Source organism: Ovis canadensis, chromosome 8 (assembly GCF_042477335.2).
Source record: "Ovis canadensis isolate MfBH-ARS-UI-01 breed Bighorn chromosome 8, ARS-UI_OviCan_v2, whole genome shotgun sequence".
Classification (NCBI taxonomy): Eukaryota; Metazoa; Chordata; class Mammalia; order Artiodactyla; family Bovidae; genus Ovis; species Ovis canadensis.
In genome coordinates, this window is record NC_091252.1 from 85,585,656 (window position 1) to 85,608,597 (window position 22,942).

Sequence of the window (22,942 nt, forward strand, 5' to 3'; positions counted from 1 at the left end):
CCTTATTGCAAAATTCAGACTTAAATTGAAGAAAGTAGGAAAAACCACTAGGCCATTCAGCTATGACCTAAATCAACTCCCTTATATTATACAGTGGAAGTGACAAATAGATTTAAGGGATTATATGTGGTACACAGAGTTCCTGAAGAACTATGGATGGAAGTTCATGACATTTTATAGCAGGTGCTGACCAAAACCATCCCCAAGAAAAAGAAATGTAAGAAGACAAAATGATTTCTGAGGAGGCCTTACAAATAGCTGAGAAAAGAAGAGACGTGAAAGGCAAAGGAGAGAAGGAAAGATCTCTCCATCTGAATGCAGAATTCCCAAGAGTAGCAAGGAGAGGTAAGAAAGGCTTCCTAGATGATCAGTGCAAATAGAGGAGAAAAAAAAAAAAACAGAAAGGGAAAGCCTAGAGATCTGTTCAAGAAAATTTGAGATACCAAGGGAACATTTCATGCCAAGATGGGCACAATAAAGGACAAATCAAAAGGACCTAACAGAAGCAGATGAGATGAAAAAGAGGTGACAAAAACAGACAGAAGAAGTGTACAAAAAGGGTCTTAATGACCTGGATAACCACGATGGTGTGGTCACTCATTTAGAGCCAGGTATCTCGGGGTGTGAAGTCAAGTGGGCCTTAGGAAGAATTACTAAGAACATAGCTAGTGGAGGTGATGGAATTCCAGCTGAGCAATTTAAAATCCTAAACGGAGATACTCTCTAAGATGGCAGAGGAATAGGACGGGGAGACCACTTTCTCCCCCACAAGTTCAATTTTCAGGTGAATAAAATCACTGACAGGCAGTAATGTAGGTGAAATTTTGCCGAGGTCCATATCTGTTTTGGTGCCCTGACATATGGTGGTTTTTCTTTGCTTCTCTGTCTCCCCTTCTGTCTTTGCTCTCACCCCCGGGAAACCACTATTCTCTGGCTTTTCAGTGTCAAAACCCGCACTTTGGGGGTGCTTCCTTGATGATCCAGTGGTTAAGAATCTGCCTACCAGTGCAAGGGTGCTTAGTCACTCAGTCAATTCCAACTCTTCGCAACCCCATAGACTGTAGACTGCCAGGCTCCTCAGTACATGGGATTCTCCAAGCAAGAATACTGGAGTGGATTGCCATTCCCTTCTTCAGGGCCAAAACAAGGGACATGAGTTCAATTCCTGGTCTAGGAAGATCCTGTGTGTCTCAGAGCAACTTGGCCCATGTGCCACAACTACTAAGCCCATGTCTAGAGCCTTCAGGCTGCAGCTTCTGAGAACACACATCAACGACTGAAGCCTGCACACCCTAGAGCCCATGCTCAGCAAAAAGAGAAGCCACCACAGTGAGAACCCCAAGCACCACAAGGAAGAGTAGCCCATAAATAAAATAAATGTCTTAAAAAAAAAAAAAAAACAGAAACTGCACTTTTCAAAAAAGTCCTGTTTAGGAAAAAAAAAAAAAAGAGAGAGGAAAAAAAAAAACCCACTGTCCAGAAATCAGTGGGAAAATCATGGTCCTCAAGAAATGAATCAGTGGAACTCTGCTTCCTTGGGTGATTACAAAAGGGGACTGTGTGGGACTTATAAAAGTGTCATTGTTGCTTCTAAATCTGTTAAGTAATTCCAAAAGAAACATATTATACTTGGATCTCCAGAGGGGTGTGTATGTGTGGGAGGGGGAGAGTGTCTGGAAACCAGTGGAAAACTGGTGGTCCCCAGGAAATGAATCAGTGGAACTATAACTGTTTCCCTGAGTCAATACAAAAGGGGCCTGAATAGGACTTAATTACAAAAGTGTCACTGTTACTTTCAAACTCACTGTTTGTTAAGGTTACTAAATTTAAGTAATTCTGAAATAAACACATTATCCTGTATCTCCAAAAGGAGGGGGAAAAAAAACCCCACATACTGTTTTGACCCAGACTGATCTGCGGTGGCCTCCACCTGCAATTCAGGGCTTTGGTTCTGTAGACTGAGGTCGGGGTACGGCCTTGAGAGCTGAATCCTAGACACTAGACCAGAGGTCAGGGACAAGGCCCTGCCCCTTCGGCTTGGCAGAAAAGAATCCCCACAAAGACGGGAAGCAGTGAAACAAGTGTTTCTTAGGAGGAAAAAGAATGCAGTACCTGTGGACGGACACACAGGCGGATTCAGAGAGAGAGTCATGCCCTAGTGGCAGTCTGAATCACTTTTATGGGACATTTTTTCATTTGGGTGTCCTTTGGCCGATCATTTTGATTTGCCTGGTTGAGAATCCGTATTAGGAATATTTCAGGATTCTCCCACATGTGCACGCACATCTCTCAGGCAAGATGGACTCCACCGAAGAGGTCTATGGGTAGATTTGACATCACTCCCGTTTTGACCTCCAAGGAGCTTTCTAGTTGGGAGGGTCTCCTTGATTTCAAGAATGAGAAATATGTAATATGTGGTCTCTAATCTTTTATCTGGGCAGGGGCCCAGCCTCCTCTCTTGATGGTCCCTCTATGATATTTTGGAGTTTCTGTCCACAGGGAACAAACTCCAATGCTCACCCTGGGTGTGTGTGTAGAGGGGTGGGTATGGGGGACATGAGGTGGAGGGTCCATCTATCTCCTACCTCAAGACCAGAGTTTGGAGGATTTCCTCCACAGGCACTGGAGGTATGAGGTTTTGTTCCCTGTTAAAGGCCTTCTGGGCACTGTTGAACACAGGGAGTAAGTATTTGGGGTTCCTTGGGAGAATCTCTAAGAGAACATTACCCAGGCACCAACATAGTCTGTCTGGGTGCAAGACAGGACTACCAGAGACCACGTGGATACCATCGAAGGAAAGATGATCTCAGAATAAATAGAATAATATGCTTTTTGACTGTTTACTCTGTGCTGCTCACTGTTCCAGGGGTCTTATTTGCATTTCATCCTTTCATCACAGTAATAATGTTAGGAGAACCACTGACTGAAACCGCCCACTCACTCTGGCCACGTTCGACAGGAACCACTTGCATGAGTTACTCTACAGTAGTAAGGAGCGTGGAACCTATTGAACTACCTCCAACTGAAAGACTTCAGCAAAGGTCAGAAGAAGGGAGCAGATGCCAGTCTGTATGTCCTACCGTGTGTGTGCGTGTGTGCGCACGTGTGTGTATGCATGTGCGTGTGTGCATGTGTGTGTGTGCACTGTAGCTTCAGTTGTCTCCAACTCTGCGTGACCCCATGGACGGCAGCCTGACATACTCCTCTGTCCATGGGATTCTCCAGGCAACAATACTAGAGGGGGTTGCAGTGTCTCTTTCTGTCTCCTGCATTGGCAGGCAGGTTCTTTACCACTATGTCCTACCAACCTCCCAGAATCCTTCTCGCTAGAATCCATCTTGGCTGAGCAATGTGTGCGCTACCAGGAAGGACGCTGAGTCAGAATGATTGGTCAGAGACAACCTGGAAACTAATCCCATCACCGTAAAGGCCAAGACTGTGAGCCAAGTGGCAGAGCAGTTCTCCTGGGTCCCCTTATCCTGCTGTTCTCCACCCGGGCACCTCTTCCCAGTGAGTTCTTTTACTTTGTCAGCACCTGTGTCTCCTTGGAACATTTGTGCCCGAGTGTTAGACAAGAGCCCAGTCTTGGGCCATGGAAGGGTGTCCCTGTTCATGCCATGATAATACCTTGAAAGAGGCCTTTTGTTATCCCATCTGGCACAGGGAAGTGGTGAATCAAGGATTCAAAAACCAAAGCCAAGCAGAGGCTGCGTTAGACTTTTTCTTTCATTCACTGTTAAACTGACTCACTGAGGGAGGAAAGAAATAGTTGAAATGTGATAGGAAGCTTTCTCAGTTATTTATTAATATCATTTCTCTTTTTAAAATTTAGAAAGAGTCTACTCCCCCTCGCTCCTCTACCCCTACCCCATGGCCTAGAATATCTAGGATAACTTTTATTAAAGGGATTTACAGTTTATTTCATGAAGACTAGATATTGTCCAGTAGCCAAGAAAAAACAATAGGTGATATGTGTCTAGGATCTCCTTTGATGAGATGCAAAGTAATTGTTCGATAGCTCTTAGTGGCCCTTCCTAACATCCGTGTGAGGCCAGAGTGTGGAACAATGCTGATCTTGCTAGGAAGGATGATAAAAATTTGAGGGTTAAAAGGTTAGCAAAATAGTCAATCGTTTTTTTCTTTTTTTTAAAAGAGCCAATCAATTAGCGAGTGTTAGCATCCTAGTGATTGGAGAAGGAAATGGCAGCCCACTCCAGTGTTCTTGGCTGGAGAATCCCAGGGACGGGGGAGCCTGATGGAGTCACACAGAGTTGGATACGACTGAAGTGACTTAGCAGCAGCAGCAGCAACAGCATCCTAGTGAGTACAAAGTATAGTTCTAGGCTTCAGGAGGTAAAGGGAAAGAATATTAAGAAAGGAAGAAATAAAGATGAGAAGGAAGAGGAAGGACAGAAGGAAGAAGAAATGGAAGAAGGAAGAGAGGAGGGAAGGGGGGGGAAAGAGGAAGGGGGAGAAATCCTGGTAGCATACAAATGACTGAAATCCCTATCCACTCATCACTCTGTCCCTCATTGAAAATAATTCTAAAGAAATCCTTCATAATCCTTATAAATTCTGTTGTGATAGTATAGATTTTATATATTTTCTTGACCTGTTATCAACAAACATAAATGAAAAACAGAAGACAGATATAGTTATTAATAGCCTTTACTCTTCAAAGATCACATGGGTTCTCTGGAACTTTGTGTATTAGTTAAACAACCCAGGCTGCCTTGAAAACCCTGCTAACTAAATGTTTAGAAAGTCTTTCAATATGTTTTTTAATGTTGTCCTTAACATATATGATTCTTTCCTTTTGTAGTCATTTTCAGTATTGACCCAGATTATATCCCAGGGAATCTGACTGAGGAGGGGTAAACCACAAAACATCTCCTACGTAAGACAGAAGACAATTTGAAATTCGACATTTATTTGGCATTCTCTTTCCCCTAGGACAAAAAGTCAATATTTTTCTATTTATGTTCCTTTCCCAGAAAACCTTTTCTCTAAGCCTCAGTTTTAAAACCCTATTTAAATCCATTTAAGGGGATCTAAAAATGAGATTAATTAGGAGACTAATCATTCGGTCTCATGAAACTTGAGTTTTATCAGGAGGGACCCATGTATCTGTTTGCTCAAGACAGTCTCAGTTTATCTCTGTGGTCCTGGTGTAATTATTATTCCACTTCACAAACATGTTTCAGTGTAGATAATACACCTATCTGTTTGTAAAAGTTAATTATTTATAGCAGACACACCAGTGTGCAATTGGTTTTAAGTTAATAATGACGTTATCAGTGTAAATAACATCCATCCTTTAGTAGGCTTCCGTTACATGTGGCTCCACCTCCAATGCAGGAGACGCGGGTGGGGAAGATTCCCTGGAGAAGAGAAAGGCAACCCACTCCAGTATTCTTCCTGAAGAATCCCCATGGACAGAGGAGCCTGGCGGACTACAGTCCATGGAGTCACAAAGAGTCAGACATGACTGAGCGACTAACACTTTCACACATGGTATTTTAAGACAGCTTAGCTCAATTTTCCACATCTGATGAATGGAAATCAATCTACAGATTTATGAATTTCAAATCTCCTTGAACACTGTCATACTCTGTATCATATTTTACATTGTGACTTCAGATTTAATGTATTACATTAAATAATCATGAAACTCAGCAACATATAATGGACTATCTAAAAAAAGTGTCTTCTTACATTTAAGAATGTGTTGTAGAATAATATTCAGTTAAATGGATGTAGAATATCCTGTTAGAAAGCAGAAAATATGTAACTTTAAATTCAGAAACCTCTTGGGAATTCCCTAGTGGTCTGGTGGTTAGGGCTTGGCACATTCACTGCTGTGGCCTGGGTCTAATCCCTGGTCAGGCAGCTAAGATCCTGAAAGCCGCAGGGTCAGTCAAAGCACAAAGCAAAACAAACAGATCCTCTTGGTCATGGCCAGTCATCTCTCTTACTCATTTCCTTCATAAATGAGGAAACCATGTGAGCTTTTCCATAAGAACACGAGTTTTCCTTATGCTTAGTCAATTTAAAGTGCTGAGAATAGCTGAGAAGGTTAGCTATTAATTTGATCATAATTAAGGTGGCAGCATAATTCTTCTTAAGATGGAGAACCTCATTTATTTTTGTTTTTTTGAGACCTGAATGGGTGATTTGGATGTGAAAGGACAGGTCCTAGAAACTAGTCTTAAAGTATTGCAAAACAAAGCGAGGATTGACTATCGTACATGGAAGATGAGAAAAGGGGTGAGAATTCTGCAGATGGTGAAGAGAGGGGAGGGGAGGGCACGAGAAGGGGTTGGGATAGGCACTCAGTGGAAAGCCTGACCAATGAGAGTTGAGTTAACTTTGAGGGCATTCGTGAATGTCTCACGAATATATATTTATATATATTGTAGTATATATAAATATATACTATTATATATATTATATAATTATATATATGGTGATTATATATAATATATTATAGTGTATATAATTATATAATATATTTATATAAATATACAATTATAAATATACTTATATATTAATATAATGTATAAAATATATTATATTATATAATATATACAATATATGTTTGTATATATAATATATATAATTATTTATAAATAATTATAAATAACCACTATAAGACAGTTGCAGTTTGAGAGCAAATAGCTCCTCTTTTGCAGGCTTTGTTATTAGATGGTGGCTTTAGAGTTTTAGGTCTGTGTGCTATCACTGTTATAACTTGGCTGGGGAATTGTCCACAATTTCCTCTTTTTTCTTTCCTTAGTTCTTCTGACCAGAGATGGAATCCCCACCCCCTGCAGTGGAAGTGCAGAGTCTTAACCACTGGACTGCCAGGGAAGCCCCACACGTTTTCCTCTTTAGTCAGCCTTAAATGCCTAATTTTGTTACTTCTTTATAAACACCTTCAGTAAATTTAATACTGAATCATAAGCATTATTTTTACTTGGCATTCATACACACAATTCATAATCTACAGAATAAAGCTTTTCATATCAACTATGAAAATCTAGGTGATCATAGAGACAGATTTGCAATTGCTTGAACAAATATATCCATGAGTGCCAGTTAATAGTCAGCATCCACCTCAAGGGAACTCTCATAGAGGTCTGATCAGTGGCTTGTTCATGATCCTTTTCTGATCAATCTTGGAAGTAAAAGTGAAAGTGTTAGTCGCTCAGCTGTGTACAATTCTGCGACCCCATGGTCTGTCCATGGAATTCTCCAGGCAAGAATGTGGGAGTGGGTTGTTCTTCCCTTCTCCAGGGGATCTTCCTGACCCAGGGATTGAACGGGGGTCTCCTGCACTGCAGGCAGATTCTTTATTGTCTGAGCTACCAGGGAAGCCCTCTTTAAGGCTTAAGATTTATCAATCTTAAATAAATTAAGATTGATCAATCTTAATTCTCAGAAATTTCAGTAAAAATGTATTAATTTTGCAGCTGACACAATGCACAGAGGAATAATAAACATTGGGTTGGCAAAATGTTCATTTGAGTTTTTCATCAGGTTTAACATCTTATAGAAAAACCCAAACAAAAAAATTTTTTTTAAACTTTAAGTTTTGTATTTGGATATATAGCCAGTTAACAATGTGCTGGTTTCAGGTGAACAGTGAAGGGACTCAGCCATACATGAACAAACTTTTTTGCCAAGCCCAATATAATGGATGATACTCAAAGTTCAAAAATTATTTCTGTTGTAGCTGAAAACTACACTTAAGTATAAAAAGGTAAACATATGGCCTTGCAGTCAGGTTCAAATAAATCAATTACACAAACACAGAATGGGGGAGACCTCAAGATGGAAATTTGTGTGGAAAGATGAAGCAGGCTTTGGGTGTTCCTTCTAATGGAAAGCTCAATATGAACCTACCCTGGAGAAGGAAACGGCAACCCACTCCAGCATTTGCTTGGAAAACCCCATGGACAGAGGAGCCTGGCGGGTAACAGTCTGTGGTGTCACAAAGAGTTGGACATGACTCAGCATGCATATTTATAGTTTTTGATGGAAAGCTCAACACGAACCTATAGTGAGAAGCAGATACTAAAATGGTTTATGTAAATGAATCTTCATTAATAGAAGTGAGACAATGTCTGGATCACAGGAGGTAATAGTCTGTCAGGAAGAACCACAGTTTAAGTATGGGTTTCAACTAGGGGGTTCAGATCTTAAGAAGGGCGAGGATGAACCTGAGAAAATCTAAAAAAGGCTGGATGGTGGACAGTCTAAGAGCCAATTCAAATGAGGAACATCGTAAGAACTGGGAGCGTTGAGTTCTGAGAAGACCATTTTCAGTGGTGACATTCATTAAAAAAAAACAAAACGGACTTTAATTGCTGCTGCATAGAATAAAAAGATGTGTTCAGTGCTTTTCCAAAAGGAAGACCCAACATAGATGCACAGAAGTAACAGGGAGGCACATCCTATTGGCCCAGTAATGAGAGCTGATTCAAGATGTCACAGGACATGATGCGAACTAGTGAGCTTTCATCTCTGGAAATACCAGGCAGGTTGCACGACCACTAGAAGGGAGGTGAAAGCAGAGGCTCTTGTATGGATAGGGGACTGGGTAAGATGCTGGTCGAAGGTCTGATCCAGTTCTAAGACTGTATAGTCTTTGGCTAAATCAACGTGCTTAAATCAGTCTTGAGGGACTAGCTGATTACTGTTCTTGTTTTCATCCCAAGAGCAGAGAAATCAGTATTTCCTCACAGTGGGAAGAGCCTGTGGAGATGAAGGAAGGAGGAGACAGCCACCTGCAAGCCAAGGAGAGAGGCCTTAGAAGATGGCAGACCTGCTGACACCTTGACCTTGGACTTCCAGCCTCCAGGACTTGAGAAATGCATTGTTTAAGCCATCCAGCCTGATACTCTGCTATGGTAGCCCTGGCAAACCAACCCAGATTTTTCTCCACCTTCTCTGACTGGAGTGATTTGGATGAAGTTTATCTGCCTAAGCCAGGAAATACTCTTATCTACAAAGAGGCCCAGCAGGGTTAATAAAAAGCCACTTTCCTAAGGACTGAAGACTCTGTTGATACAGCAATTCAACGTCTGGGTATTTATCTGAAGGAAACAAAAACGCTAACTTGAAAAGACACACAGGACTTCCCTGGTGTTCCAGTGGTTAAGAATCTGCCTGCCATGCAGGGGACACGGGTTCAATCCTCGGTCCAGGAAGATTCCATGTGCCATGGGGCCACAAACTGAGCCCACACCGCAACTACTGAAGCCGAGCCGAGTACTCTAGAGCTTGTGCTCCACAACAAGAGAAGCCCCTGCAGTGAGCACCCTTGCGCTGAAACCAGAGAGTAGCCCCTGCTCACCACAACTGAAGAAAGCCCGCGCACAGCAAGGAAGACCCAGAGCAGCCAAAAAGAAATAAAATTTTAAAAAGATATATGCACCCCATGTTCACTGCCGTGTTATTATGATAGCCAAGATATGGAAACAGCCTAAGCGTCCATCAACTGATAAGAGCAAAATGAAAATATGGTGTACAAAAAGAAGGAAGTTGCCATTTGCAACAACATGGATGGTCCTTGAAGTCATTATGGTAAGTGAAACAAACCAGGCAGAAAAATTAAATGCTGTATGATCTCACACTTACATGGAATCTAAAACAAACAAACAAGCAAAAAACCCCAAACCAAGCTCAGAGATACAGTGAACAGACTGATAGTTGCCAGAGGCAGTGGGCAGGGCTAGGTGAAAGGAGTCAAAAGGTACAAATTTCCAGTCATAAAATAAAAAAGCCATGGGATGTAATGTACAGCATGGTGATTTTAGTCAATAACACTGTCTCTTATTTGAAAGTTGCTGACAAAGGTCTGTCTAGTCAAGGCTATGGTTTTTCCAGTAGTCATGTATGAATGTGAGAGTTGGACTGTGAAGAAAGCTGAGTGCCAAAGAATTGATGCTTTTGAACTGTGGTGTTGGAGAAGACTCTTGAGAGTCCCTTGGACTGCAAGGAGAGCCAACCAGTCTATTCTGAAGGAGATCAGCCCTGGGATTTCTTTGGAAGGAATGATGTTAAAGCTGAAACTCCAGTACTTTGGCCACCCCATGCAAAGAGTTGACTCATTGGAAAAGGCTCTGATGCTGGGAGGGATTGGGGGCAGGAGGAGAAGGGGACGACAGAGGATGGGATGGCTGGACGGCATCACGGACTCGATGGACGTGAGTCTGAGTGAACTCCGGGACAGGGAGGCCTGGTGTGCTGCTATTCATGCGGTCGCAAAGAGTCAGACACAACTGAGTGACTGAATTGAACTGAACTGAAAGAGTTGGACATGACTGAGCAACTGAACTGAACTGAACTGAAGATTCAGAGTAAATCATAACAGTTGTTACCACAAGAAAAAAAAAATTGTAACTTTGTGTGGTGACAGATGTTAACTAGACTTACTGTGATGATCATTGCACAATATATATGTATATCAAGTCATGATGTACTACATCTGAAACTGATATAATGTTGCATGTCAGTTACATCTTAATTGAGTGTAGGTAGGCACTGGACAAGAGGCTGATTCCCATTGGCTGCAATTCCAGCCCAGGTAAACCATATGAAAATCAGTGTGGAGCACTTGATAGGAGGCCTTGATGTCAAACTCTCCTCACTTAATTAACTCAACTAACTCAGGCAGGCCTAATGCTAAGTGAGAAGCTTGCTTTCTGGATCATGTAAAGAGTAAGTTCATTTTGTTGTTATTTTCCTCTCTATGCGCTTTTGTATTTTTCATATTTTCTACTTGGGCTCTGAACTGAAACAAAGAAGAAAGGAAAATACATAATGCTTTTAACATTTCTTAAATGTTTTAAAAACATTTTTTAATCCGAGTCAACAAAACAAAGCATGAGTCTTCCCCCTTGAAGCTTTTATGTGCTCTGGAGAAGTTGACAAAAAAGCAAGAAAGAAGGTAAGCTTTAAAACACACGGCCAGGGTCCTCCCTGGTGGTCCAGGGCTGAGGACTCCATGCACTCACTGCCAAGGGCCTGGGTTCTATCCCTGGTTGGGAAGCTAAGATCCTACAAGCTGAACGGTGTGGCCAAAAATATAAAATAAGAACAAAACACATGGTCAGGATCACAGTTTTCTCAGAAGAAAAGTAAATTGATATAATAAGACACTTTTTCAACAACCATTTTTATGCTTTCTCCATTTTACACTTCTGCCAATTTACAGACATTCGGGGAACGTAAGTAGAAAGATCATTTTGCTGAAACATTAGTTTTCTTTACAATTACAACATGAATTACCTTCATGTCCACTGTCGGGTCACCCTCCCCATCTTGACCACTGTTCCCCCACATGAGAAATCCCTTAGTTTAAACCAGCCTATTAATAGCTAGTGTTGCCCACTACAGTCTGTCTATAAAAACTCTGTAATCCCTTTGTTCCGGGCTCAGAGCATAGAGTGTTAACTCCTCTGGGCCCGCTGGTGTAATAAACCTGACTTCTCCAGCTCTCCAAGTGTGGTGCTTGGTTTCTCAAGTACTGGTTTCTGCAACAGCCTGACATTTGAAGCTAGCAGTAATCCTATTATTTTCTCAGACTGCAAGGAGATCAAACCAGTAAACCCAAAAGGAAATCAACCTTGAATGTTCATTGGAAGGACTGATGCAGAAGCTGAAGCTCCAATACTTTGGCCACTTGATGCAAAGAGCTGACTCACTGACAAAGACCCTGATGCTAGGAAAGGTTGAGGGCAGGAGGAGAAGGGGACAGTAGAGGATGAGATGGTTAGATAGTTACACTGACTCAATGGACATTAGTTTGAGCACACTCCAGGAGATAGTGGAGGACATCCCACCATCGCACGCATGGATGGCATGTGGCAATTCATGGGATCACAAAGAGCTGAACACGACTCAGCGACTAACACAAGGAATCAGCACACTTGCTGTTGCCTAAGGGTACATATTCCTATTGAGAAAATGAGTCCCATTTTTACAGTCATTTAAAACAATGAGGACTAGTACTCAAATTATGCCACATAAGCAACCCCTGCCTTAGAAGACAATTGGTCTGGTTTTTACCCCTTGAGCAAAGAGCCAGTGCCTGATGACTTTATTCTGCTTCTCCCAGGGAAGCAGAGAGATGACAACTGCTTTACTAACAGGCCCTCTTTTAGTTCTATAGAGAACTTTCCTTTGCTTCTGGAAGGTTCATCACTTTCCACACAATGGTTTACTACATTACAAGTCTGGAATCTTTTGTGCCTTGCTGCAAAGCTTGTGGGATCTTAGTTCCCCAACCAGGATTGAACACTCGCCCACTGGGGAACCGGAAGAAGAGCGGAATCCTAACCCCCAGACTGCCAGGGAAGTCCTAGGCCCTCAAAGATTTAACCAAAAATACTTAAGATGGAAAAATCAGATAAGCTCGGAAATATTGCATATATTATAAACCTAATCCTGGCCCTCCTGGAAGAAAAAAAAAAATCACTGTAGTCATTTACTTTTCTTTAGGGAAGCTTAAAGATATGGTTTATGAACACAGTAAAATCTTCATATCCTCTAAATTGGTCCTTGTATCAGAAATAATAGAACTGTATTTCCTCCTCAGTTTAAGTCCAGGCAAATTACACTGTATAATGTATTTAAAAATAAGTCAGAGCTGGGACTTCCCTGGTGGTCCAGTGGTTAAAAAATCCGCTTGCCATGGAAGGGGACACAGGTTCGATCCCTAGTCTGGAAACTAAGATCCCACAAGCAGTGGGGCAACTAAGCTCATACACCACAACTACTGAGCCCTAGAGCCTGAGAGCCCGAGCTCTGCAACAAGAGAAGCTGCTGTAATGAGAGGCCCATGCACTGAAACCAAAGAAAGCCCGAATGCAGCAGTGAAGAGCTGATACGACCATAAATAAACACACAAGTAAATAAAATCTTAAAAATAAAACAACCCAGAGCGATTTGGCTTAGGCGACTTAAGCCAGAAACAGGTCTTAAAAATAAACAAATGACAACAAAAAGAGGAAAGGAGTGTGCCGTCATTCAAGAAAAATTTTGACTTAATGAAGAACAAGCTTAAATGTCACTTTGAGTTTTTGTTATAAAAATGAAATAAGCCAGCGTGAAGTACTCTGGAAACACTGATTTCTTTTGACGATCAAGCATATTTGGTATGATCCACAGAGATGAAATAAAACTCACATCCATCTTGATGGAGCATATCAAGGTGGCACTTTACGCAGAGAGGTATATTAACTACTCTGATTTTCTATATGTTGCTCTGAACAACGCCTTATTGACAAGAAAGAGGAATCTGGGTCTTATTGCGTGGGCACCAATAGTCAAGGCTGAGGATATGGAAGTGGGGCCAGCCAGACCAAGAGAAGAGGCTTAGATATTAAAGGTCAAAGTCCATCTTGATTTTTCTGTTTGTTTGCTTTTGTGACCTTTTTTCTTCATAGTGCATTTTTCTTAATTGCAACATGTCAGGAAAAAGTTATTTACAACTACAATATGATTGTCTTCATTTTTGGTGTGTATTGTTGGTCTTTCCCCATCGGAGCTGCCAATAATAGCAATTAATGTTGGTGATGCTGGTGTTTAGCTAGTTGGTCGCGTCCAACTCTTTACCACCCCATGGACCATAGCCCGCCGGGCTCCTCTGTCCATGGGATTTCCCAGGCAGGAATACTGCAGTGGGCAGCCATTCCATTCTCCAGAGTACCTTCCCCACCTAGGGATTGAACCCGGGTCTTCTGCATTGCAGGCAGATTCTTTATCACTGAGTCACCAGGGAAACCCAATAATAAGTAACAACTACTGTTTATTGGGTGATTTCTTTGTACCAGACATCACATGAAGCATTTTTGAGCCATAAATTCACCCAATTTTCACAAGTCTCTGAGGAAACTAGGTCAGATTGGCTAACTTAGTTGCCTAAGACCACACAAGTGATAAATTTGTCAATTGAGATGTCAGCTCAGATCTGTCTAACTGAAAGGCTCCACATAACCCACTATATTTTGGGAGCACTCACATATATTCTATTTACAGTAAATATAAAGTTACATCCTGAATTTAACCTAACTTATTGATATATTCTTACTTATTGATATTTATTCATATATCCTACCATTGCTTGCATCACTGTATAAACTTCACAGTTGTCATTTTAAGTCCCTAGCCTCTACTACTGGACATTACTTTGTTACCAATTTTCTTCATCATCATACATAATGCCATAATAATTTTTTTGCTCACACTTTTCTTTAGCATGGATCATTTTCCTTAAAACATATCTCAGGAGAATGAATATTTTAAGGTTCTCTGATATCTTTCTTGATTGATTTCCAAAAGAGACATTTCAATGTACACTTTCAGTGACCATGTATGATTAGAAGTTCTCCACATGCATACCAATGTAACTCTTCAGTAAACGTATTATTGCCAGTGTAATAACAGCGCATGTGTGTGTGCTAAGTTGCTTTAGTTGTGTCTGACTCTTCGTGACCCTCTGGACTTATACTCTGCCAGGCTCCTCTGTTCATGGGATCCTCCAGGCAAGAATACTGGAGTGGGTTGCCATGCCCTCCGCCAGGGGATCCTCCTGACCCAGGGACTGAAAGAGTCTCTAAGGTCTCCTGCATTGGCAGGCGGGTTCTTTACCACTAGTGCCACCTGGGAACAGTAAGCTGGTATTATCTGCATTTCTCTGCTTACTTCTAAGGTTGAACATTTTTCCATGTTTATCAATTAAATATCCTCTTCTGGAAACTGTTCATATCCTTTGCCTACTTCTTTTTGTTTTTCCTACTAATTCACATAACCAGATCTCCTGCATTGCAGACGGATTCTTTATCAGCTGAGCTACCAGAGAAGCTCCTGATTCACATAAGCTTACTATTAATACAACAAATACACTGGTCTCATATCTTCCCAGACTTCTATTTGCAATTTCTTTTGTTTCTTGACATAATGAAGTTTTTCAAAACATGTGTATACTACATCCTTTCTCTTCGTGATCTCTTTAACTGATGAGAAAGTTATCTTCCCCCCAGATGTGTAATAGTGGATTTATTTTCTTCAAATCTTCTATGTATGGAGTAACCTATGGCCTAATTTTTTAAAAAATTATTTAATTCTTTAACCCATTTGGAATTTCTGTGTGATCAGAGTTGCAGGTCTCAATGTATTCCCACTGGTTATCTCAATAGTATTACATAATTATTTGCAACTCTTTTGTGATATTTATTTGTAACACAAAAGGGAGAGGTTGAAAATGTGAGAAGCATGCAATAGTCAGGCACTCACGGAAGGATGAGCTTTGAACCTTCCCAGGTCAGTTCTTTCCTTTGCTCTTGGAGTAGATGGGAGAGAGGCCTGGGGTGGCTACGCATGGGTTTACAGAGGGGATGGCAGAGTGCTGTCCAACACTGACTTTCCCTAATACAGATGCAAGCCTGACTTCTCAGATTACCCAGTGTTTGCCTAGAGATCCTGGTTTTCAGGCTGAATATCCAGTGGAAAGAGCATAAGGGTGCTGGCCCTTGAGCTCTTGGAGACTGCATTCTCCGGGTCCTCTGAGGTCCTAACCGCTCCACTCCCTCCTTCCTGCTGCTCCTCACTTTCATCAGAAAACATAGACCCCCCCAGGTCCTCCAGTCAGCCACACAATACAGCCAAGCTCTCATAGTGACATCAGGTACGTGGGAACCGCCTTTCTAATTCACAAAGCATGTCCACCCTTGATCCTCATGACAGCCCAGCTGGAAGGCAAGGCCAGCACTCAAGTCCTAAGAGGATGAGCAGGGAACCTCATGGAGAAGAGCCGGCTCTCAAATTCAGGACTCAGGACTGCAAGCCCCCTGCCCTGCCCTTTGCATAGGACTGCAGGCAGATTGCGTCAGTTCAGCACACCTCTCTCTCCAGCATACTCCACTCCTTCCCACCTCCTCCCATCATCCCAGGTAGCTGCTTAGTCAGTCTCACCCTGGAAACTCTGAGGGCATCTCTGCTTCCAGGTGTCCTGATGCTGTTGGAGAAAGCATTCAAGTTGCCCCGGAATACAGCTCCACAACTCACAGAGCACAGCTCACGACTCATATAACACAGCTCACAGCTCACATAACACAGCTCACAGCTCCACAAAACACAGGTCACAACTCACACAACACAGGTCAAAACACATACAACACAGCTCACAACTCACACAACACAGGTCACAACTCACACAACAGTTCACAACTCACACAGCACAGCTAACAACTCACAGAGCACAGCTCACAACTCACAATGCATAGCTCCACAAAGCAGCTGCTATGGGACCTTTGGGCAGGTTACTTTCTCTCACCAAGCCTTCGAGTACCCTGGGGATTATCAGAGAACCGAGATTTGGAAAGGACAGATCTGTGAGGACAGAGTGAGTTCACGTGTCTAAGGAGCTTATAGCAGTACCACTTATCAAACTCAGTACATGTCCACAAAGAACAGGGCTGAGGGGGTCTGCTATAACAACAAACAGGGCTGATGGGGTCCGCTAAAAATGTGTACTGCGCAATTCCACCTGGCCCCCTGCCCTTTTTTCATGGTCCTTGTATTCACCTCAAATGGACCCTAAAACATTTTCTGTAAAATTCTAAACCATTTTTATGCTTCTTTAGCCTTAAACTACTTGTGCTCACAGCTTCAGAAAAACAAAAAAACATTCATGAAGGAACCACTTAGTCTCAGAAGCACAGGGAACTTCAGGAGGTTAAGGATCTAGGTAGGAAAAACACAAGACACTCGGTTAGAGTGACCTTTGCCCTCTCTGCAGACAGAATGAGGGCATTTGGGCCAAGCAGCACCCTTCCATGTGTCCATATTCCTGGGATCCAAAGAACTTGTGAGCAGGGCGGCTCTTTTCGTGAATAAGGACCAAGCCCAGTGGTCATCTGGGTGTACTCTTGAGCATCTCCAAAGTGAATTACTAGACAAACTCCCCCCACCCCCCGCCCAGAGAAAGGAAGGTCAAAAAAGGGAGTAGAAGAAAAAATGATCCAGAAACTTCTACAATAAGCTAAAGTCCCTCCCCCCAACCCCCCATGGTGGATATATTCTTTCCTTGTTTCCACTTTCCTTTCTGTTTCCACTGGCTTATAAGAAAGCTCCATTTGGCAATGCTGGTTTCCTCCAGTTGTGCAGTGAGAAGGGAAAGGGATTTTGTTTCATTGGTGCTGGGATTTATTTTTGAGTCCCTGCTTGGGCAGAGGAAAGATGTGTGTTTAACAGCCATGAGTAGGCTGAGGGACGCATGTGAAAGTGCCTCCTGCCTCCACTTCAGGGAGAAAACTTTGGGGTCCTTTGCAGTGTGTGCCTCAAGGCCTAGAAATCTCGGGTGACCTTGGATGTTTATTCCACTGGAGGTGGGAAGGGAGATGGGCCATTGTGGACACAGATTTCCAGACCATTCTCTTTGGACCTAAAGGTCATGGAGACTCCAGATTTCCAAAGTGGCTGAGGCTACGCCCCTCTAGTCTTGTTATGGTTTCATTCTTGTGTCATCATAAACCAAACAGCAACAGAGCACAATCAAACACACTCAGCTGAACACAAGCAGGCCCAATCAAGGTTTCAGTTCCTGAGATCTTATCTCCAACTGCCACCTTTTTTTTTTTTTGCCTCCTGTTTGGGTCTTAATTCTCATTCTGATCATCCCCAGAATAAAAACCATCAAACGAGAAGCATCCTTTTTAGCTCCTCTTCAAAAGAGAGGTGCTTTAAACTTCATTTTCAATTAATCGAGTTCCTTTTCTCCCCACTCCTTAAAAAAGAGAACCATAGTTCATGGGAAATAGTCAGACCCACTTCAAAATAACCTTACCTATTCCCTTCTGAATTTTGTCTGATAAAGCAACTTTAGGTGGAATCATGGATCCTGAGAGCCAACCTAAGAAATAAGGGTGTGCTATGAGCAATCTGGCATCTAATTAGATTTTGCTCTTGTAATTACTTGACACAGACCATATCTTATAAGAATCTGAGACTAAAATAGACTTTCCCTCCTGAACTTTTCTCTTCCATTAAATCGAATTTCTGTGAATCCTTTCGGATCAGCATTCCTCCCTCAGCTTAGAAAAATTCCAGAATCAGTCCACCATGTCCGCTTCCACCCAATCTACTGGGGGCTTCTCAAAAACCATCCCTAGGACTGAGACATCAAAGCCAGATGTTTTATTTCTGACTTGACTGAGGAGGGCCCAGGTCTCCCAGACGCAGCCACCAGCAGGTCCAAGGACAGCGACAGCAGGGCCCAAGCGACCAGGCCCTGGTCTCGGGTGGCGTGCTTACCCAGGCGAGATGAGGCCCGGGCGAGGGCCGGGGCACCGGCTTCCAGGCCTTCCTGCTCGCTCTCTGGGGCGCGGCTGAGGCTGTAGCTGCTGTAACCTCGGTGCAGCGCAAACTTGCAGACGCTGCGGCCGCGCCAGGTGCAGTTGAAGAGGTAGCAGCCGAGCGCGGCGGCTGGGGGCGCGGGCCGCAGGGGCAGCTCCACCACGGCCAAGGGGCAGTGTGGCTCGAGGCAGAAAGCCTGCAGGCACTGCCGCCAGTCCCTCACGGCCGCCGGCGCGCTCAAGAAGCTGGCGCCGGCCGCGATCGAGTCCTTGGTGCGGATGATGGCGTCGGGCCCGGCCCTGTAGCCGCCGCCCCCGGGGCCGGGCAGCCTTCCGGGGGTCGCCGCCCGCGCGCAGCTCGAGTTGCAGCTCCTCCTGCGGCCTTTCCTGCTGCAGCTGTCGGCGGAACTCCTCCAGCAGCTGCTCCACCCCCGAGAGCTGCGCATGCAGCTCGGACAGCGGCGCGGAGGGCGAGCCGGCCGCGCGACCACCGGGCAGCCACAAGCACAGCAGCAACAGGCCGGGCAGTGCCCAACGCGGCGGCGGGCGCCTGCGCCCCGAGCCCGCGCCCTCCCGGGCGGCGGAGGCCATGGCGGGCGGCGGCGGAGGAAGCGAGGCGACGCTGGCCGTCAGAGTGCGAGGGAGGCGGAAGACGGGAGAGCGCCGGCCCCGGGGTTCTACGGCGCGATCGCGGCGGGCGCTAGGCCCCGGGGACCTCAAAGCGCGGCCTCCCCGGGGCCCCGCTGCGTCCCCGAGGCCGCAGGCGCGCGGTCGCCGGCGGGAACCGTAGCGGCTGGAGGCATAGCCGGCCCGCCGCCTTGGCACCACTCCTCGTCCCTTCCTGGAAGCCCGAGAGAGACGGCGACTCTCTGCCAGGAGCCGGGGCAGATCGGCGAGAAGGAGGGCGCGTCTACAGGATCAGCTCCCGGAGGTGAACAGCGGCCGCGGGAAGTGGGGCATGTCAAGCCCCGCCCAGCACCGCCCCTCCGGGCCCGCACCCCGCAAGCTCGGGCCCGCCCATATTCGCTTCTGTTTGTTTTGTGTGTGTGTGTGTGGGCAGGGAAGGTAGCTGTCAGATATGCAGATGACACCACCCTTATGGCAGAAAGTGAAGAAGAACTAAAACGCCTCTTGATGAAAGTGAAAGAAGAGAGTGAAAAAGTTGGTTTAAAGCTCAACATTCAGAAAACTAAGATCATGGCATCCGGTCCCATCACTTCATGGGAAATAGATATGGAAACAGTCGAAACAATGGCTGACTTTATCTTTCTGGACTCCAAAATCACTGCAGATGGTGATTGCAGCCATGAAATTCAAAGACGCTTACTGCTTGGAAGGAAAGTTATGACCAACCCAGACAGCATATTCAAAAGCAAAGACATTACTTTGCCAACAGAAGTCCGTCTAGTCAAGGCTATGGTTTTTCCAGGGATCATGTATGGATGTGAGAGTTGGACTATAAAGAAAGCTGAGCACCGAAGAATTGATGCTTTTGAACTGTGGTGTTGGAGAAGACTCTTGAGAGTCCCTTGGACTTCAAGGAGATCCAACCAGTCCATCCTAAAGGAGATCAGTCCTGGGTGTTCATTGGAAGGACTGATGTTGAAGCTGAAACTCCAATTCTTTGGCCACCTGATAGGAAGAGCTGACTCATTGGAAAAGACTCTGATGCTGGGAGGGATTGGGGGCAGAAGGAAAAGGGGACGACAGAGGATGAGATGGCTGGATGGTATCACTGACTCAATAGACATGGGTTTGGGTGGACTCCGGGATTTGGTGATGGACAGGGAGGCCTGGCATGCTGCGGTTCATGAGGTCACAAGGAATCAGACACGACTGAGTGACTGAACTGAACTGAAGGTAGCTGTGGGAAGAAGGCGGTGCCCCAGAGGGGCCTAGTACCTCCCCCACCGGCCTTCACTTCTGGGCGGGCATTCTGGTCCAAGCATGCTGGGCTTATTATTGTTATTTTTTAATTAAAAAAATATTTTTGTCAGTTAATAATTTATTGCCTTTGACTCCAGGTGCACTCTTCAGTACACCCTTGGAGATAAACAAAGTAATTCTTTTAAATCATTATTTTTTTTTCTAGTAGCAGGGAGAAGACATGATTTTATTTTATGTTTTACCTTTTTTTTTTCTTGAAGTATTATTGCTTTACAATATTGTGTTAGTTGCTGATACACAGCAAAGTGAATCAGCTGTATGTCAGTATGTGGAAACAACCTGTGTCCATTGACAGATGAATTTGAAGATGTGGTACATATATATAAGGGAATATTGTTTAGCCATTTAAAGGAACAAAATTGGATCATTTTTGAGATGTGAATGGACCTAGAGTCTGTCAGACAGAGTGAAATAAGTCAAAAAGAGGAGTGAGTGAAGTAAGTCTAAAGGAGAAGTAAGTGAAGCCAGTGTTCACTTTCTTAATTTATAAGGCTTTGTATTGATTGATTTTTTTGCTATGACTTGTAAAAAAGGAAATCAGTCCTGAATAGTCATTGGAAGGACTGATGCTGAAGCTGAAACTCCAATACTTTGGCTACCTGAATCAAAGAACTGACTCATTTGAAAAGATGCTAATGCTGGGCAAGACTGAAGGCAGGAGGAAAGGGCGACAACAGAGGATGAGATGGTTGGATGGCATCACCGACTCAATGGACATGAGTCTGAGTAGACTCTGGGAGTTGGTGCTGGACAGGGAGGCCTGGCGTGCTGCAGTCCTTGGGGTTGCAAAGAGTTGGACATGACTGAGTGACTGAACTATGATAAAGGAAGTAATTTATTTATCAGTTATAAATATATTTATAAATTATAATTTTTAAAATCAACTCATTTCCATTATTTTGGAAATAAGATAGCTTTGATTTGAAAGCCTAAACATCAAAACCTTATGAATGGACAGAAGAAATTTTATGTGAGGATACAAATGTCAGGACAGTGATCTAAATAGATGGAGATGTTTCTTTGTTTTATAAGATCATTAAAGGTAAAAGTCCAGCAAATTGAGAGTTGCACATTATCCATCAGTTTATTGAAGGTTGGAACGAGGTTGTCATTCTAGTGACTGTCTTAAATGCTTTACAGGCAATAAACAAGTGAAACTAGTGCATGTAAAATCTTTACAAGGGCACCTGGCACATGGAAGATGCTCAATAAATAATAATTATTATGATTTCTTGTTCTACCTTTTAAGTTTACAGGAAAAAACCAGGTCCCAGAGAAATAAGGGAGCTTCCCCAAGATTAGAAGATGTGCAACTAGCTGAAGCCTGAATCCCCTACAACCTGCCGGCCCAGCAGTCATGTTCTTAAGGTCGTCCCCATCCTCACCCCCTTCACAGCGTCTGCTCTGTCCACCTCCCTGGAGCCCCAGCTCCCAGGTGACCCACCTCGTCCAGTGCTGATGGAACCATAATGAATTCCTGGCCCGAGCCCAGCAATCAACACTGTCTCCCAAGGACAGAGAATCTAGGAACAATGGAATCAGTGAGGGAAGTGAAGCTGGGAGGCCAGTTGGGCGAGTGGGGTGTGTGTGTGCACATAGTCCTGTGTGGGGTGATGGAGCAGAGAAGCTGCTCAGCTGAGGGGGCGCAGGGGGCACCTGTAGAGCATGGGGGACACGCAGTCCCGAGAGAGTGAAGGCAGGGGCTGCCTGACAACTTTCTCATCCCAGCAGCTTCCTTGGGCACCTCCCTGGCCTCCTCCTTGGATTCTCTGCACAGACTTGTATATATCGTCACTTAGTGATGGGATTTGTCATGGTAAAATCTCCGTGGATTGGACTTCCCTGGTGGTCCAATGGTTAAGAATCCATCTGCCATTGCAGGGGACATGGGTTCAATTCCTGGTCCGGGAAGATCCCACTTGCCACAGAACAGCTAAGGCCATTCGCCACAACTACTGAAGCCTGAGCACAGTAGGAGTGGTGCTCTGCAACAAGAGAGGCCGCCAACATGAGAAGCCCAAATCAGAGAGTAGCCCCAACTCACTGCACGTAGAGAAAGCTCACACACATCAGTGAAGACCCAGCGCAGCCAGAAAAAAAAAAAATCAGAGTCTCTGAGTTGCAAACAACAGAAGCCTACTTCACAGTGGCCTGAGGAAAAGCACCAGGGAGCTTCGGCATGTGAGATATGTCACTTATGGGCAGGGCAGGAAGCATCGCCAGGGCCAGAAAGAGGGCTGGCATCCAAGGGCAGAGACCCTCAGCCCAGGGCAGTTGGTCCCCAGAGGGTACTTTCCTTCCAGGCCAGGTGGTCTTGCATCTCCACCCCTCTGAACACAGAATTCCTGTTTCTCTCAATGTCTGATGTTTTCTTCCCTCCATGTACAAAGCCTGCAGTTACCACAACTTAATTTCCCGCAATGCACAGAAACTGAGCCCATGGACTGTGGGTCAGGAGAAACTGTTAGGGTCCAGCTGGGTCCTGGGCGCCCAGGTGCCGTTACTGAGGTGCAGAGGTCTTGAGGTACAAGCATGAATTTAGAAAGATGGTAATGATGACCCTATATGTGAGGCAGCAAAAGAGACGCAGATGTAAAGAACAGAATTTTGGACTCTGTGGGCGAAGGTGAGGG

The 22,942-nt window shown here is 44.2% G+C and overlaps 1 pseudogene; it reads right to left on the reverse strand.

Annotated features, from left to right (window-relative positions):
• LOC138444960 (low-density lipoprotein receptor-related protein 11-like) overlaps window positions 1–19,038 on the reverse strand; it is a 37,042-nt pseudogene extending 18,004 nt beyond the window's left edge.
• Window positions 19,039–22,942: the final 3,904 nt, after the last annotated feature.